This window comes from Lygodium microphyllum, chromosome 15 (assembly GCF_053477565.2).
Source record: "Lygodium microphyllum isolate KBCC chromosome 15, Lygodium_microphyllum_v1.1.10, whole genome shotgun sequence".
NCBI lineage: Eukaryota > Viridiplantae > Streptophyta > Polypodiopsida > Schizaeales > Lygodiaceae > Lygodium > Lygodium microphyllum.
Window position 1 is genome coordinate 94,698,430 of NC_141149.1, and position 19,761 is coordinate 94,718,190.

General features: G+C 45.5%; 1 pseudogene; it reads left to right on the top strand.

Moving 5' to 3' along the window:
• The first annotated feature begins 1,228 nt into the window (after positions 1–1,228).
• LOC148024784 (glucan endo-1,3-beta-D-glucosidase-like) overlaps positions 1,229–19,761 on the top strand; it is a 163,506-nt pseudogene continuing 144,973 nt past the window's right edge.

Here is a 19,761-nt window from a genome sequence, read left to right on the forward strand (position 1 = left end):
TGTATCTCCGAGTGTAGTGAGCTTACCTCCATGCCCAATTGAGTTGCCTCCTCTTAAATTGGAGCACTTCGATAGCTCCACGATCCAAGTGCAAGCTTCAAGTAAGCTCCATCCTCAAGCTCCACGTTCCAAGCTCCATTACCGCGAGCCAGACAAGACAAGAGAAGATAAGAGAAAAAGAGAGGAGAATATGGAGAGCTTCTCCACCATAGTTCCTCACCCTCAAACACTCACTCCCTCAACTCTCACAATCCCTCTCTCAAGCACAAGCTCAAGCAAGCAAGAAGAAGAAGAAGAAGAAGAAGAAGAAGAAGAAGAAGAAGAAGAAAGCTACTTTTGGCCACACACAAGAATGAGCTCTCATTTATCTTTTGATCTCTATATACAAAGCCCTAAATCCCATTTGGGCGGTCATCCCCTTTGCACATGGCTGGCCATAGCCTAGGCTTTTTTTTCCATTTTTCTCCTATCTTCCTAGCTTCCTTCCTACTGTCCATCCACCTTTACAATTTGCATGGGTGAGAGCCCGGTACTCTTCAAAGAAATCGTGGTGCGCCTTGCATTCCTTAACAAAAGCATTGACTTGCGCTTTTTCTTGTGTGCCTTTCTCTTTGATTTAGGACTTTTTTGCACTTCTTGTGTTTCCATATTTCTCTAGGCACGCCGTCGTCTCCCGTCTCACTTTTTCATGACCTTATCTTCTGCTTTAGATTTTCTTGATTTTCCATCTTGTTCGTCTGAGGGTCAACATTACCCCCTCCTAGAGGAGTGCCAGTCCCATGGCACTTGCTGGTGGTGAGAGGGACGGTGGTACTAGGATGCTAGGGGTGTAATATTTCCGCGTACCATGTACGGTAAATATTAACTTGCTGCACGTCATACGAATCTCGTGCAAGGATTATCACTAGTGCCAGCAGTTGAGCTATAGCTACACGCGGGAAATAGTGACACTCTACCTTACGAGAATAGGACCGGAGGATTCAAACCCCATAACCGCGGGAGAACAGCCTCTTGGGAAGAGGTCAAGAGGATAAAGGTAAGATTATTGCAAATTTTTTTACTAATTTCCCCAGCCGATTTGTGGCTTGGGGAAAGGGGATGGCTTAGCATGGGAAGGAAGGATGGGAGAGAGGCCATGCATCCGACCACGTGGGCAGACCCCTCTCTCCCTAAGAAGCTATAAGAACCCCCTCTAAGGGGAGGGGTGGGGGCATGCTGTGAAGGGGAGATGGCGGCAGAAGGTCGTGTGGAAGGGAAGGACTGCCGTGAGGGAGATGGCCGTGAGGGAGGTGGCCGTGTGAAGGAGAGAGTAGCTGTGGGAGTGGCTGGCCATGTGGGGGAAAAGGGCGCCACGAGGAAGGGCGCCATGAGGAAGGTGGCCTGTGATAGGAAGGTGGAGGTCGCCACCGTGTAGGGGGGTCGCCAGCTGCCGCAGGAGTCGCCCAGCTCGCCGTGTCCAGCCGCCACGCCAGCCGCCACCCAGTCCGCCATGGTCCGCCGCCCGCCTGATCACGACCCCCTTCCCCCTCATCCACGTGCTGAAGTCAACCAGGAAGCTTCTTAGAAGCTTCCTCAAGAAGCTTCTAAGGGGGGGCTTCTTAAGCCCCCTTCCCACTCACTCTTCTCCGTTAGTCTATCCACATCCCCTGAGAATTCAGAAGAGAAGGAGGTGACACGAGGAGGCCTCGTTAAGCCCATTATTTTTCCCGGATTTGAAGAATAGGAGGTGACAAAAGTCCTTCCCACTACGTTGCCCATCGGCCTATCCGCACACACCCCGGAACTTGAAGAAAGAGGAGGCGACGAACCTTCTCAACGATTTCCCATAAGTCTCTTGGCCAAAATCTTGTAGAGAAGAAGAGGGATTCGTAAACACCCTTCCCAATATCTTTTAACCCTCGGGACTTTGAGGAGATGAAGGGGTAGTTTACGAACCTTCCCCACCAATTCCACCCCAAGGCCGGTCCTTGGATTTTTGGAAGAAGAAGAAGAAGAACTCTAAAGTCCTATTCGTGCAAGGCCCATTCGCAAGAGCCTTTTTCCGCGGACATCATCAATCCTTCCTTAATCCGGAATTTCAAGGAGGACTAAAGCTCTCAAATCGCCACTGTCAAAGGGATCTCATAAGAACCCTAAGGCCCGCCAAGGCAAATTCCGCAAACCGGAACTTCGGTCAAGGAAGCCATATAACAAAGAGAGTTGCGCATACAAAGGAGGCGAGCCAAGGTCATAAGATTGCAAGCCAAGGCAAAAAGTTGAAGTCCACAAAGGCTAGCTGGAGATCGAATTCGCGATGGTCTCTAGGAAGATCACAAGGTGCGATGCGGAAGGCTCAACCCGAGCATACGTGGATATTTTCCGGAGTCCGCAAGTCCAGGTTTGATCTATTTGGATTCCACACAAAAGTATTGAATTATTCACGATAACTTCATGGACTAGGAGGCACTCATGCATGTCAAATGCAACTAGTCAAGTAAATGCAATTGGAAAATGAATTGGCTATATGAACATTATTAGAAATAGCTTAAGATATGGGAATTGATCATGGAGTTAATGAAAGAGCATAAGGTGTCTATGCATTTGCAGACCTTATTAGTAAGTTTTCTTTTGTGCATTCTAAAGTGACGAGCCGAGGACAACTGTTGCATCATTACAAGGTTGAACTTATTAAGGTACACCTTTATACTAGGCATGGAAAGATTATTGGCATGTCCCATTTTTAGATAGATCTTCCGTGTAATGATTCATGAGGGAAGTTAACACCATAAGATGTTATTCGAAGAGGAATAGAAGGGCACAAACATGATCTAAGACTTGCAAGTGGCATGATTATTTGGGGTAAGTCTTAGTGGGACCTAGGAAAGTTAGTGTCCAGATTATCAGGCATCTTTACTTTGCCAAGAAAGGATAGGGTTATTGTGAACCATGTGATGTGTAGAACAGTGGATCGCATGTATTGGTGTAGTTGTAACTATTGATCTAGTTTATCACCTTTGGAAAAGGTTCATCCTTGTCGTAAGACAAGTATATTGTGTTGCCTACATCACATAAACCACAAGGGATTCTAGAACCATGGGCCAACCTAATTAGGATTGATTTGGAAGATACCCAATAAAACCCTGTTACTCGATGGAGGTAAACTCCGTGATCGAGGAACGCTAAGCAATGGGTAGAATGATCCCGTGGAATAGATGCAAAACATGAGCAAAAAGCTGCAACATTGTATAGACTTGAGATTTGTCCACAAGAGAGCTTTATCGTCTCTCAAAATGAGGTTGGCAAGTTATTGAAAGAATTTAACTTACAAGAGGATGGCTAATCATCCTGTTACTCACTTTTCTTGGGGAAAAATTGCCAAGGAAAAGGAAAGTTAAGTATTTGCCTTGAAGCAAATGACCAGACTATAAACTAAAGCGACATGGTCGCTGGATCCTGCCACAACAGAACCTTAAGCATTGGTAGGGTATAACCCTAAACCAAGAATGATAGGAATCTTGCCAAGTTGCAATTGATTCCGGATCGAATGCGGGTTGCATTCGGAGAAAAGGAGCCACTCCTTAACAGTTTGCCAGCTAAACGACCATTGAAATTGATTGTGCTTGTAACAGTTTAGAAAGGACTGTTTGCATTGTTTGCTCAATGAACTAAAGGATGAAAATATATCTAAAGCTTCAGGTTGGTGCCTGAGAGGCAGCTTCAGTTACCCCCGACTGCCTGCCTAACCCTAACCAAGGGGGTTGTGAACCGCGCCGGGAACGTGGACCGAACCCGCCGTGAGAGGTCTCTCCGTTGAGTTCTGCTTGGAGCAGGAGGACGCTTGGGTGCCAGGGGGGGCTCTGGCTGTAAATCCCTCGCCTTCCGGGTCCTGCACAAGAGACTAACGTGACTCGGGATTGGATCTTGAGGCCCGCATACTAGTCTACGGGCGAAAACTTGGGATAGTGATCACAGGAAGGATTACTGGATAGCCTTCGGGCGGATTATGAATACGCCTACGGGCGGGAACTCCTTGTATTTCAAAGATAAAAGGATAAAATGATAATAAAGGAGTTGTTTGGCACTGTTTTCTTTATGTCCTGTGATAAGATTACGTGAAGGAACCAGTGCATAACAGGGTTAATCAAAGAAGCTGTTTGTATATGTCAAACTAATGTGGTAGGTAATTACATAACTAAAACAAACCGAGGAAAGTGCGGAGGATGGACCATAGGTCCGTCCTATGGATGGGTGGTCCCGGTTAGCCGGGAACTTTTCTCAAAGTCCTCAACAAACAGAGGATGATCGTCATCACCGAAACAGGTACCGAGAACGATGACTTAGAATTAACTATTACCCGATTCGCGCTGTTTTAGGGGAACGGAATGAGACTATGCTTTGTGGCAGAGAGGTCGAGCCTTGCATCCCTCTCGTTTCCCATTCTCCTTGAACCAAGTGCAGCTTGAATCCGCTTCGGACCTGGCGTTTCTGCATAAAGTAGTTCGCTCGGGTCTGACGCTAGTTGTTGCTAGCTAATGACCAAACAGGAAACCCAAATTCAGGTCGATCCTAAGTGGGAACGGCCAGGATACTTCCGCTATGTGGCAGAATCGGAAAGACCTAGATTGCAAAACCCGTAACATTCCATGGGAGTGCCGGGCGGAGTTTTCTGGACAACCTTTCCGATGGACTGCTAAGACGTGTCCTAGAGGGTTCCAGCGGACACGTTACAAGGGGTTTCTTGAGGTTGTGGACATACCATGGTGGGGGTGTGTTGGAGGGATTTTTGGACATGTTAGAGGGATTTATGGAACTCACAGGCCCTTGGGCTAGGTAGGGGCCCTAGTATTAGAGGGATTTTTGGAATTGAGAGGTCTTGGGATTGGATATGATCCTTGGTGTTGGAGGGATGTTGAGGGGCGGTTTCATTTGGGAAATTCAAAATGGTGTTAGATGGATCCATTATTTAACTCTCCATGACTGAGTTCACCTACGTTGTTCCAAATGTTCTTCATTCACTTTCTAATCGTGGCTATTGCATTCACCCCTTGAAGGGTTGTGCTTTATCTGATGGCACATGGTGGAGGATGGGGAGGGCATTGCATGGATGATGGGGTCTCTGAAGCTGGTAGTGGGGCCTTTTCAATTTAACCTAGAAAGAAAAGAAAGGTGCATTAGGTGTGGGTGTGTCCCACTGTCGTGTGGTGCATTGTGCGCGTGCTAGTGGGATGGAGCTTAGGGTGATAGGTTTAACCACATGTGAGTGTTATCTCCCTGGGTGTGTCCTACCCTTGATGTGCCCTAAGCAAGAAGTGGGGGATCAAAATGAGGCTAGGGGGTTAGGAATAGAGCCGTGACTGGCAATCAGGGCCACCAGACATGCCTAGCTTGAGGACCCCTAGGTGCAATAGCTGTGGTGGATATGCAACTTGCGGTGGCGATGTGTGATAGCTTTTTTTTTGCTACATAGGGGTGTTCTCAGACTTGATGTTACTCAGATGAGTCACGAGGTGGCCTTAGGGATTTAGTCAAGAAGGCATGGCTCTGCAGGTATTCCTTGATGTTAGCCCTCACATTGAGAGGTGTGGTTGACAAAAAAGGATGGCTACACCTCGTTAAGTGGCTATCATCCATGTCTTCAAGGATCCTCATGAAAAACGAGGGAAGCAAGGTTGCCCTCATCATGAGCCTAGCCATAGCACAACTATCTATTCCTAGGTTAATGCCAAAAAAGAGTGGGGGGAGGTGGGCTTCCTCAGCTACTACTGCCTTTTGTTTAAGAAAAAACCTAATGATCCTCAAGTAATTGCAAGTGGTTATGAAGGCTGGGTTTGGGCAGGAAGAGAAATTCACGAGGAAGCAGTTAATAGAAGGGTTCAAGTCCCCTACTCTAAAGGTCATGCATTCCTTGAGAGTTGCTACATTGACATTGTAGATCTTCAGAAAGTCTACCTGCCATGCACCCCCTATCGTAATCCACCCCGTGTCTACGAGGGTAGGGCATGTAGGTGAGATCATTTCATTGTTCCTATGGCATGCCCTAGAAAGCCATCCATGCATCAAATTTGGTGTCCAAAATCCTTATTCGCAACTTTTTCTATGCCTCGTAGACTTGGATGATTTTGGAAACTTGATAGACCTTGTCGTGCCAATAGTTCGTGGGCTCCTGCCTCCATTGGATGTGATGCTGATGCTCCGCTCCTTGTCCCATCGGTTTGCTAGGGTATTGCCCTAACAAATGATTCCTTCCACTAGCTCCAGGGGTAAGACTCGGTTTAAGGCCTGTGGGAAGAGGAAAGAGAACTCAAAGGGTCAGGATTGGAGCTCTTGTTGTTGCCAGATAGTCATGTCCTACGGCCAGTTTAACGGGGTAGTGATCCTCGTGTGGTAGCATGGGCTCGTCAAGAAGTTGTTGTGGCCATGGCTGCGTCCTCTGCTGGGCTTGCTCCACAAGTTTCTATTTTCTTCTTCTTACAACAATAACGAGCTTGGAAACTTGGGTACCCTCTGGCGCTTCTGAGGGTAGATTAGGGAGGGCGGATTGTGCTCTTGGATTTGTGGTTCTTCTTCAAATACTTGCTCGAGGTTAGGCCCTTCCTCGGTGTCTTGTTCCACAGGAAGTTGGATTGGGGGTGGGTGGGGCTGCTCTTGTTCCTTGAATCCAAGTTCGCTAAGCTCATTGGTGGAGAGGTCGGCTTGTCGTAAGTAGCTACATTGCTGCTCCTTGGTTATGCCCGTGCCGATTGGAAGTGTACACTCTTGTAGGCCATATCTTAAATCTCTGGTTTTCAGTTCCAAATTCCTCCTCATTCTCTCCACCAATTCCTTTCCTTCAACTTGTGTGACATGAAGCACAGTCCTCAAAAAGGCTTGCCTCTATGTGTTGGAGCACGCTTTAGCGGCCTCAGCTCTCTAGACTCTGCGAGCACCCTCTCACATTCTGATACTGCCAAGTGCTCTGTCAGTCCCCGCACTCTTTCAAGGTTGCATTCCGTGCTGTGCCTTTTCTTATATGTCTTCCTTGCCCATCTCCATCTCCTGAGACAACATCATTACCACCTGTTGCTGCTCGCTCCAGATTTCCATCATTTGGGTCTTCTCCTTATCCCAGTGGTTCCACTGCTCCTCTGGCCATCCTCCTACCTTTCTCAGCCATAGAGTACTATTGGTAGGCTTTTGCAATTAGTTCTGATAGATCTTCAGTAGTTTGCACACAACTTTCCCATGCAGCTTCCTTTCAGTCATGACCATGGCCATTAGTGCCTCCACCTCCTCGTGGGTGTTCTTCAAGTTGTCTTGTAGGCTTATTGTGGCTTTGTTGATGGCCTTTGCCCTCATTTCTGACACGGCTTCTATTTCTCTCTCTAGCCTTCCTTCCTCTTCCATTGTCATCCATAGCTAGAATACCAGGGCATCCTCCTGTTCTTGGTGTTGTTCTTTTGGTGCGTGGTCTCCTTCTTTGGGGCTTCCTTGTAGTTCTACATGCATAGCTTCCACCCATGCCATTTGCTGCTGGAGCTCAACATATTGCTAGATGAGACACTTGTAGCCCCATTGCTGTGCCACCAAGTCTTGGGCTTCATCCTCTAGTCTTTGCATTAGACGATCTTCATTTTCTTGAGCCTTATTTTCTTGGGCACTGAGTTGCTCTTTCAAGCTCCGAATTTCTTTCTGATGCTCAGAGGCTTGCCATGTGATCTCTATTCATAGGGCTACCGCAGCCTCTCTTTCGGCCTCCAGCTCCACAGTAGTAGCCTTCTTCTCTTCCTTGGCCCTCTCTAGTTGGGCTAGGAGTTCTGCCACATAAGTATCATAGTCCGTGGCCGGGGGCATCATTGGCAGTGGTGTACTGGACGCTCCCATCTTTTGCCACTTTGGGTTCTGCTTGGACTGAGCATTCACCATAGACAACCTTTTGGCTCTTATCCCTTGTGCCATCTCTCATACTTTTGTGACTAGGAAGTGCATCATGGACATGATCTGAGTGGTGTCCATGGCAGATGCTGGCTCCTATGTGGTGGAGGTAGTGGTGGTGGTTTGAGGGGTGAGAGTCAAAGGGAGGGGGTCCAATGGGGCCTTGCCCTTTTGTGGGATGACTAGGGCTACTTCAGTGCTGCCACTTGGTTCACCTTCATGCTGTGGGCTCAAGGTGGCCATTTCTTTGGAACTGTAGGCCTCCTCTATAGACTTGTGCATGGCCTTCGCCATGTCTTCATCTTCTTTCTTTTTAGCTCTTCTGCCTCTCTCTTAGCTCTTCTCGTTCTCTCATCTTAGGCACTCTTGGACTCTTTTTGGGCCTTCCTAAACTCGGTCCATTCCTCCCTTTTCATCATTTTTTTTGTCTCCTTCTTCAGCTTTGATGTGGCTCCCTTCGTCTGTGCCTTCGGCTCTCCTTGGCCAGGGGACTGCATATCCTACTCTTCCTTATCACTTATAGTCCTTTCATTTGATCGCACTTGTTCATGGTGAGGCATTTGATCAAGAGTTTTCCCTACTCCCTCTCCACCTCCTCTCTATCCTTCAAGGCCTCTTGAATGATGGCCATTAGGACCCATCGAACCTAACGGTGGATGCTTTGGAGGATGACTTCTTTCGAACTAATCTTGCTATGGAGGTCAGGGATTCTTCTCTTTCTAGCATTCTACTAGTGGTCAAACTTTCGTTGAGCTTTTAATGGTTTTGCGCATGAAGGCATTCCAATCTATTTCATCTGAGGATCCTACTACGATGCTCTCCAACAATGGCACCCTGATTCTGTTCATAAGGGCATTGAACCTTTGACTGGAGAAGAGAGTATGGACCATCTTTACCTACAACTTGGTCTCAAGATTTGGAATATCCTCTAAACTAACCCCATCCACTATGTGTATGGTAGCCTTGTTCATCCCTAGCATGCTGTATGCGTCCCTTTTTTGGTGTCGCTCAGTCCTGCTAGTTAAGCCTAGGGCCTTCTCTACCACCTCAGGGCTCAATTCCACCTCTACTTGATCGTCTTCTTCCCCTTTCCTAATTGTCACAATGCCACAGTTCCTTTTGGCATTGAAGCTCCTCAAAAACTCTGCACATTTTTCATAGTTGACTGCTTGCCCAACCTTTTCTACATACTTTTGCAGGTTGCACTGGTCCACGAGTCATTTTATGGGTGGCTCTTTCATGATGAAGCCTTTTAGGTTCACGACATGCTTGAATGTGAATTGGTTGTAGCCCCTCATTTCTACCATCAATCCATACTTAGTTTGCTCTTCCTCTGCGAACGGAAGCTTGCTGCCTTTATCTTGCCCTACCATTTTAGGTTCATGTCACATAGCATGGTTCACCATTAGTATTCCTAAGACATTTTCTTGCTGGAAAATAAACAGGAATTGATCATGCCTTTATGGCAAGAAGAACATGCTTTAAGCAACAAAAAGAATTACCCCTTGAGCAGTTCTATTCATTTCCAAGGTTTTATAACACGTTTCCTTGTTTTCACCTTTCTTCATGTTTACCCCCTCCCCCCTTGGGAATGAGAAAAATTGTGCTAGGATTGGACATGGGAGAGGCAAGAAATTTGAGCACCGTAGGGTGCTATTTACTTGGGCATCAAGAAATTATAGAAAATAGGGTTGCATTCCAATTGTGCATGATGATCGAGCTAATGAGGGCTAATGCATACTTGGGTAATGTAAGTCAGGACATCGGTTAGAAAGTCACTTGAGTTGATGTGGCTCGCCACATGTAGCTCTTCTTCTGTAAGGATACAATCAATGTAAGGATGGGTCAAGACCTAGTCGTTTAGGTGTTTGGAGCGAGTGGTGGCCAAGACCCTAAATGAGGTTGGTGCTACATAAGTTGGGTGTCATACTCAATTGTATTGATGGCACGTCACTACTCATCATTAGTCATTATTTGGCAACCCCACTTCTCCCATTGGAGATGTAGGTTACTCCATTTTTGTAGGAACGAGGAGTTAGAGCTAGTGAGGCGAGTAAGTTCCTCAATCTCAATGGTTAACACAAGCCTTTGGGGCTTGTGCTAGGATGTTATTAATTGTTTGATGAATGTGTGCTCTTTTGAGATTTCACCATTATCAATCAACTCCTTTGAGACTTTGGGGGATGTTATGGTTATAAACTCGTATTCTTCCCAAGTGCAGGATAAGGAACAAACCTCAGAGGCGAGGGTTTCATCAAGTAAGCCGAGGTCAAGTCTTTCATAGCTCCTAGTGAACGTGGTAAATGTATTATCCAGGAGCTTGATGCAAGTCACCCAATTCATCTCCCATATTATTAGAGCTCCTTGGCGACCGATAGAAATGAAGTTGCTCATAGGAAGGCCTAAGATGTTGGTAGTTGGGGTGGAATTGAGCTAGACAGTAACGGTTCGTCGAGGAGTGGTAGGCTAGGTAGTGCTAGATCTAAGAATAACTCCGTAGTCCAATCCGTGTGTCCAGCATTGTTTTGGGGTATTGAGGGTGGCTCAAGTGGCATGGACGGTGCATTGCTTCCCTCTTGCGCAGCCACTAGGGTGCCAAGCTCTCTGGACTTAGATGATTCTGAGATATTGAGTTACTGTTTCGATTGATATATTGGTTGGGTTTTTTTAACCGCAACCATCATGGGTTCTCTGGGTATGCAGCTCGGTTTTCCTGGGTGTTCCTTGCCTTAGCAGGAATGGAGCTTCCTGGAGATGGGGTGGCAGTTGATGGTCATAGTTGGTTGGCTATGCTTCTAGGAACTCTTGTCTTGGGTACCAAGATCCAGGTGTTGCCTTTGTAGTATCCTTGGGATTGCACTAGTTCTTTGGGAATGCATCACGGTTTGATTTTGCATCTATGCCAATAGCATCAGATTAGTCGCTTAGGTTTCGAATGATAGCTATTGGCCCTACAGGGTCGTATTTGCTTGCTGTGCGTAGGCTGTTTTTGGTGCCTAGATCTTTGGGAATGCATCACGGCTTGATTTTTCATCTATGCCAATAGCATCGGATTAGTCGCTTAGGTTTCGAATGATAGCTATTGGCCCTACATGGTCGTATTTTCTTGTTGTGCATAGGCCATTTTTGGGTGCCTTGGCACCCATTTAAGTGTGGGCTATGTGGCCTTGGGAATGGCCTTAGTTGGTGGTGGTTTTGTGGTCTAGGTGGGTTTTTATAACTCACGACCCCCCTCCTTTTGCTTGGTCCTAGGTGGCTCTATCAGTGGCATCGCAGGCTTTGGTGGAGCCTTGTTGCCTTTGCTAGAAGCTGTCATGATTTGAACATTGCCAATAGAAAGGTGAATCCACTACAGATCATAGTCCATGTTGTAGAGTGCTTACTTCTTGAAAGTGCATCCAAATAGCACTTCTTGACTTGAATCCTTTGTATTTGGTAATACATAGAAGATGAAAGGTAGGCTCTTAGACTTGATAGAAACTGCAATCTTACACTTCCTTAGGAGTGCATTTGACTTGCCCCCAAATGGGGGCTGAGTTTAGCATTGGTGGGCTGTAACTGTGGCTGACCAATGAGGGTCCAATGAGTGTAGGTTAAGACATTGAAGTCAACTCCCTCATCAAGCAAGACATCAAAAGCATGTGTGTGCTGAGTGGTGGCCATGATGGTAGGTATGCAAGTGCTACTACCTCTTCATCCTCATCCTCTAGTTCGGTGTGATGGATGCTAGATGGACATTGAGAGGGGCTTCCAGCATAGGGGGGCTCATGCAGTGGGTGTGTGGGAGGATGGTACTTCTTTATGCAACTACCATTAAAGAAGCCTATGCCCTCACCTTCATTGATGTATTCTATGGTGTCTACCTCTCCTCCTTGGTCTCCTCACTAATGGAGTAGCAGTCCTCATACTCATCATCAAAATTGGCTTCTCTTGTTTGCTTGTTATCCCCAGGAATCTTGTCTCTAGCATGTCCTTTGTCGGTAACTAAGGCCCAATTGTACATTAAGTTCACGTCATGCACCTTAGTCCATCTCCACTGAGGAGCATTTAGGAGGTCTCTGAGGGGCTTGAGATTAGCAGCGGGATTGCTAGTCAACTTGCCCGTTAGATACTTGAGGGTTTCGTGTAGTTCTAGCTTGTTGCTAGGAACATTAGGTCTAGGTTGGCTGCTTGAGCTTCTTGCCATCATACAGAGGGTCACTACGGGCTCCCTCCTTGAGACACTTGCAATTTTGTAGCCTATTTGTATGTCTCCTCGTTTGAGAATGGGAGATCGATGGTTGTTAGTATGTGCATCCAATCTCACTCATTGTCAGGGCCAAGAATGTATTTGGTCAGGGGTTCATGAGACTTCCTTATTGGTGTGTCACCCTTGAGCATGGCAAAGATGACATCTAGGTCGATAGAGGTTGCCAATTTTTTAAGACTCCAAATGGCCTTACTTTCATTCCCTTAGCTAGAGTGATGTTGAACCTAGCGGTTTCGATGGGTGGGTTTCCCCAAGCTTGGAGCATAGTATGGCTCACCACACTCACTCTTGCCTCGGTATCTACAATTCCTTTCTGTGTGGCATCTCCCAGGGCTAGGATAGGCAAAACTATGTGCCTCTCAGTGCCTTCCCAAAAGGCATTAACGTGTAGTGACTTCACCATTGAGTGCAATTTCAAACTAGGTATTTGCATGACTACATCATGATCATGCAAGTCAACAGCGGCATGCTCCATCGGTGCTTCTATCCAGTGTTTCAATTATTGCCATAGCGTGGGGTGATGTTTGAGTAGGTCTCCTAAACTCAGGGTCACTAGGGTGGTCACTAAGGTCATGAGGAGGTTGTTGGTTATTTGTATCTCTCCTAGGTTTGTGCTCCTTGGCCACTGGTTTTGATTGACTGACTAGCCTGTGGCATCTAGATTTGTTGACCTAAGTGGCACCGCCTATGGCATGGGTGCATCTCTCGACCTTGGTCATGCAGGTAGCGTGCTTACACTAGAGAGATCCTTGATCTCGTCCTCTAAGATGGGCTCAGCATCCTTGAGGTTCTCATGGGCTTCTTTTACCCACTCTTTAACCTTGGATATTAACTTGAGTTGGCACATAGGGTAGGGACACTCCCCTACCTTTGCATTCCCTTTCTCTGCCATCTTTGGAGTGATAGTTTTTGCCTCTGCATTCATGACCTTCTGGCTGGTCACTAGTGTTGTCGCACCCTCAGTATTAAGAGTGACCCTTACACCAGTATTTTTCCTCCTTCTCCATTGGCTATTTTTTCCTATTGAGTGGCTCAATCTACATTGTTGGGCCATGGCAGTGATATTCTCGCCTGCCTTATTTATGCTCTGGGTCATGATATGTAGTAGGATAGGTGTATCCTCGTTGTTAAACATCTCTACTCTGAACAAACCCAAGGGCACAAAGGGCATGTTTTTTTGGGCTAGGGGATGGCTTTCGTCTAGGGCAATCAGCAAAGAGGTGATTGATGCTGCACTCGACACATCTGAGGTCAGCTTTTTTCTTATTTAGTTGTTCTTTCTCTGGATAGCGTGATGATATGTGGCCTAGGTGACCAAAGTCCAACACATTGGATCTTGGATTAGCCCTGTGAATCCTCTTCCCCTACCTCTACCTAATGCCATCATCGGCACTAGATTTCCCTCTTCATCGTACAAGAGATAAGGGTTTATGTAGGCTTTGTCTTTGTTAGGATCCTCCACATAATGGGGACTGGACCATCACTTAGTGGATGGGTCATGTAGGGTCCTGGTGGCCGTGTCGGGTTGATATCCATTTCAGGGATGATAGGCTTTGCATCATTTGGTGCTGAAAGTGCCAGCAGCTGGGCTCCTCTTCTAAGGAAATTTGGTGGCTTGTTCCCAAGGTATGGTAGGTTGTACTGTTGAACATAGGGAAATCTCCTATGTAACCTATAGTGCATGGCATCATGGCTGAATCCACAACAAATCATGCAAGGCCTAGACCTAGGATCTTGGCACTCTGGTGGGAGGTGGTTGCCGCCACAATGCACACATTGGACATACAATCGCGTTGGTTTCCTTACCAATTCCTATACGTATGCTAGCTCCAATTTTCACCTCGGCGAGCTCCTGGCCTTGATCTACATTCTTCCCCTATCCTGCGTGCTAGGGGTTCATCCCTCACTCAAGGTTGTGGTCCTTTGATTGGAGCTATCGTGGTTTGAGCTACGGGAGCTTCTCTCTCTCAACTAGTCATACACCCTAATTGCTTCATCAAAGACCCTAGCTAACACGTCTCGGTGCAAGCTAGAGTTACTTGCCAAAGCCTTGTACAACTCCTCGCTGTGGATTTCGTTTATGAACACCATGGAGACCACTCTTTCATTCATCACTCATTCATGGGGATTCTCTTGAAGAGGCTACGCACATGAGTGACATAGGCTCTTATGCCCTCCTTGTCCTTTTGACTAACATTCAAACTATGAGTTTGTCAGAGTATCCTGTTTCCGACAATCTCTTAATGAAGTGATCTTTTAGTCAGGCAAAGTTTGCCCACTTTGCCACATCTAAGCTGGTGTACCATGTCCTACCTTTGTTGCCTAAGTAGAGCCCAAATGCTTGGGAGTGTTGTGCTAGGTCCATGAGACTTTGCTCAAACTGCTCCATGAAACTGTACGGGTTGCTACTGGGCTAGTACTTGTCTAGCTACTTAGCCACTGCAGGGATTTTTGATTGGCTCTTTGCCCCCTGAGTAATTCCAAGGCCTGAGAGTAGCGTGTTCACTAATGCTGCTACACTCTATTTGGCAACCGTGTTGTCGATGAGGTGCTTGGTCACAAGCTCGCTCAGCATGAGGCCTACCTCTAGTGCTTTCTCTTACTCCGTGGTTGGTCCTGCCTTGTTTTTGCCAGCTAAGGCTAGCACGCATCAATCCTTATGCACATCTATGTCTTGTTGCAGCTTCTTAGTTCTCTTCTTGCGGTTGTAGGCAGCTATGCCCTGCAGTTCTCTCTTAACTCTTTCCTCTCTTCCTCCAAGCTTTCCACTACCTCCTATACTAGCTTATCATCGATTACTATCCTAGTTAGCATGTCGTACTCATTGACCACATCTTGGACCGCAACCAGAATTCACCCAGGTGGTCCAGCTGGTCATCTCCCTGGTCTGTGTTTTCTCCTGACATCGTTCCTACTTTCCGCTCCACAAGGTTTTCGACCAGTCTTAGCACTGTGGTAGCGATTTTGTCATCAATTTTGGTGTCCTTTTCGTTCCACTGCCATTTTTGAAGGTCCTATTGATGGGGCTCCAAAGCATCTGACTATGTTATGATGTCTCCTCCTATTCGTGTGTTCCTTGAGTTATTAAGTCTAACTACATTTCTTGTTATTGAAAACGATCCTCAACTTAGGTACACTCATTGCTGGGTGTTCCATTTTGCATGGTGAAAAATCAAGATTTCTGTCCTTTTCCAGTGCACTTTTGTGGAAGAAATCAATGTGTGGGGTGCATATGTGAAATGATTATGCAATTCTAGCTATCCCCTTTTCATGTCTACGATCTAATTTGGCTCTTGTCTCTCTTGAGGATAGTACAGGGTCTATGCTGCTCGCTCTACGCTCTATCAAGTCTAGGTTATAGTCTAGAGGTCAATCCTTGGGCTACAAGCCTAGTTGGCTATGCAACCACGCTCCTAGAGTCTACCTCTAAGTGGCATAGTCATGGTTTCTTCTAGTTCCTAGCTTTGGTGAGCCAGGGTGGGTTTCCTGAGGTGTTCCAGAATGTGTCCCAATAGGTCCTTCCCTGGGGGTGGTCCTACTCCTAGTTCTTCTATCTTCTACCCAACTGGTCCCGACCCCAAAAGGCGGTTCGACTGTTCGTGTGGTTTGATTGCAGTTTTTGGTTTGTACATCCGATTCTAGGAATCAAACGTTGGATTTGAGAGGTGTCTGATTTTGAGGCACCCAATTTTGGATGGTGGTCCGATTATGGAATGTCTGCTTTTCAAAATCAGACCATGTTTGTCCGATCGAACAAGATGGGTTGGTCCATGACTCTGTGGTCCCTGATCGTCGCGATCGGACGATCTGAGCCCGAGTGTTCTGACTTTGAGTTGGTACGACTGTCAAAGAGTGTCCAACTAGATGGATGGTCTGATCAAACCCGGGGTGGTAGTCCAACTCTTATAGTTGGATGGTCCAATGCTCCCAGTTTGGGCGATCCCTAACTATCCGACTTTAGGAGTCGAGGACCAAGACAGGTGGTCCGTCGATTGCAAACCTGACGATGCAACGCGATGATTTTTGATGAATTTATCCTAGCACTCATCATGGCCTCCTATCATACCTTCCAGATCACATCAATAGCATATAAAGAAGATCCTTATGTGCCTAGATCAATCAAAAATACCAGAATCAAAGCATGTGATCAGCAAGTCTCTCTCTCTCTCTCTAATGCAAAATGAGGTCTTTCTTGCCGCTCCTAGCCTCTTATTACCTGCCTAGGTCTGCATTCACCTTAATCTTGCCCCTCTTACTAGTATTCAGCTCAGGGTTTTGTTTTTTCCCTTCTTTTCCCTCTTTCTTCCTCTTATACATCAGCAAAACCCTATTGTGTGCTCACATTGCTTTAATCCTATCCTACCTAATGCAATAAAAAATCACCATATAGCACTCATTCTTCTTTAACGTACTCATCCAAACATCCAACCTCAAGCTCCAATTTGGGGATGAAACTCTTACTTGGATGCTTGATTTGAAGTGCACAAGTGCTCAAGCTTGAATCCGTTGGTCCTGGCAACGAAACCAAAATATAGAGGCGATCTACCACCAAGACCCATGGACCACTTATTGTTTCAAGTGTTTTTAGCACTAATGGCTACCTCTCACATAGTGGACATGCTATCTATCTCAGAGTGTAGTGAGTTTAGCTCCATGCTCGATCAAGTTGCCCCCTCTCCCAAGCACTCCGGTAGCTCCATGATCCAAGTGCAAGTTGCTCCATCCTCAAGATACACACTCCAAGCTCCATTGCCATGAGAAAGACAAGACAAGACAAGAGAAGATAAAAAGAGAGGAGAAGATGGAGAGCTTCTCCACCATGTTCCCTCACCCTCACACACACTCTCCCTCACACTCTCATAGTCTCTCTCTCAAGCACAAGCTCAAGCAAGCAAGCATGAAGAAGAAGAAGAAGAAGAAGAAGAAGAAGAAGAAGAAGAAGAAGAAGAAGAAGAAGAAGAAGAAAGCTACTTTGCCACACACAAGAATGAGCTCTCATTCATCTTTAGAACTTTATATACAAAGCCCTAAATCACATTTGGGCGGTCATCCCCTTTTCACATGGCCGGTCATATTGCCTAGGCCCTTTTTTCCATTGCCCTCCTATCTTCCTAGCTTCCTTCCTAATCATCCATCTACCTTTACAATTTGCACGGGTGACATTCCGAGGCTCTCTTAAAATAAATTGTGGTGCACCTTGCATTCTTTTACAAAAGCATTGACTTGCGCTTTTTCTTGTACGCCTTTCTCCTTGATTTAGGACTTTTCTACACTTCTTGTGTTTCCATATTTCTCTTGGCGTGCCTTTGTCTCGCGTTTCACTTTTGCCTTGAACTTATCTTCGGCTTTAGATTTTTCCATTTTCCACCTTGTTTGTCTGAGGGTTAACAAGAGAGGAGAAGATGGAGAGCTTCTCCACCATGGTCCCTCACCCTCACACACTCACTCCCTCACACTCTCACACTCCCTCTCTCAAGCACACGCTCAAGCAAGCAAGAAGAAGAAGAAGAGAGCTAGTTTTGGCCACACACAAGAATGAGCTTCTAATTCACTTTTCAACTTTATATACAAAACCCTAAATCCTTTTTGGGCGCTCATCCCCTTATCCCCTTTTTTACATGGCTGGTTGTGACCTAGGCCCTTTTTCCCATTGTCCTCCTATCTTCCTAGTTGCCTTTCTACTGCTCATCTATCTTTACAATTTGCACGGTTGAGAGTTGGATGCTCTTAAAATAAATCATGGTGTGCCTTGTGCTCTTTTACAAAAAGTATCGACTTGCGCTTTTTCTTGTGTGCCTGTCTCCTTGATTTAGGACTTTTCTGCACTTCTTGTGTTTCCAAATTCTTCTTGGCGCGCCTTTGTCTTCCGTTTCATTCTTGCCTTGGCATGTCTTCTGCTTTAGATTTTTCAGATTTTCCACCTTGTTTATCTGAGGGTTAACACCTATTCATATGTAAGCACAAACAAGCATACCTTGAGAACACACGCAAAGACTTGCATTATGTATGGTAATTTACACACATAAGGCCCAACATACATGCATGCACTCATTATCACAATATTTATATCACTTCACATTGTTAAGCGGCCCAAAGAAATATACAAAACATATAATATTATCTAAATAAGCTAACAATACTTACAGCCATAAGTATATAGGTATTTCTTGGAAAAGATAAAAATTTGCACTCTTCTCAACCTCATTTCTCTTAATGAAAGATGGTGCTACACTCACACCATGCCCTTATATAGAAAGATATCCCATCTTCTTGCATTAATATCCATCACATACACTACCTCACGACCCTTGTGCACTACTCAAAAATGTGTTTTTGCCATTAAGGTATTGAGTGCTCATACACTCATGCTTTAGGAAAAGATACAATTCCCAAACGTATGCCATGCACTTCAAACACTTAATGCCTACAAAGACAAAAAGAATGCATTGAAGTTGTTGTGAGTAATCCAAGTCGTGTCATTACTCTATGCGTATATGCATACAAAAAAAGTTCCTTGAATTATTCATTATCCTTAAACACTCTAGAACCTCACCCCTTATTTAGATTAGAAAGCCTCTCTCTCTCTCTCTCTCTCTCTCTCTCTCTCTCTCTCTCTCTCTCTCTCTCTCTCTCTCTCTCTCTCTCTCTCTCTCTCTCTCTTTCTCTCTCTCTCTCTCTCTCTCACACACACACACACATGCTCTCATGAATGATCTGAGTAGTTATAACCCCTCTTACATCTTTGATGGAATTTTGTATGACCCTCAACTCTTCCTTCCCCGTCCTCACACTCTATCCCTAGGTTTCGTAATAATTGCAAGAATTTCTCCATGTGCAACTTCAAAAAGTGTGTGCTCAATGTTGGTTCTCACTTTTTTTCTCATCCATCTAATGTTTTTGCATATAGCTCTAGTGGGCCTCATGCCATGCAGTGTATCATGGTGGTGCAATCAAGTGCATCTCCTCCCTTGGCATGGATGTAGTTGAAAAGATAGGGTATACAAAGCCCCAATGTACTGTAACAAAATAGTGTACTGTAGTGCTCATTGTAATCCCCCAATTAGTGCTATGTTCAAGGTTTAAAAATCAAACTTTTAATTTTCCAACCTTTTGTTTGACTTGTTATCGTCTAGTCCTACATGACATGCAACACAAAACAACCTCTCCTCTCTATATAGTGCATCCTTTTAGGATTCTCTTTCAAGTGTTTAGATGTTTCTATGATAAAGTATCCATTGTATACCTGGTCTTTAGGTTGAATTTGGTCCTAAGAAAAAAAATCCATTATCTTTTTCCCCCCATACTAGTTTTGGAAAACATTTATGTACCCAAAACGTTTCCTTAGACCTCTTTTTCATCAAGGATTCCAAAAAAACTTGAATTATTCTAATGAATCTAACACACACAAGAAACCTTCTTAACTCTAGTCTTCCTTTCCCTTGTTAGACCTCTGATAAGTAAACCATCACTAAGATTTAAAAAACCTAACTATTATGTCATGACCTAAAATGGGCCCGACACTGGCTCTCTAGCACTACCTAGATCTCTAAGACACACAAGACGCCCCGCATGGCCTCGCAATCAAGAGCATCTAAGGCTCACACTACACTAAACTCTAATAT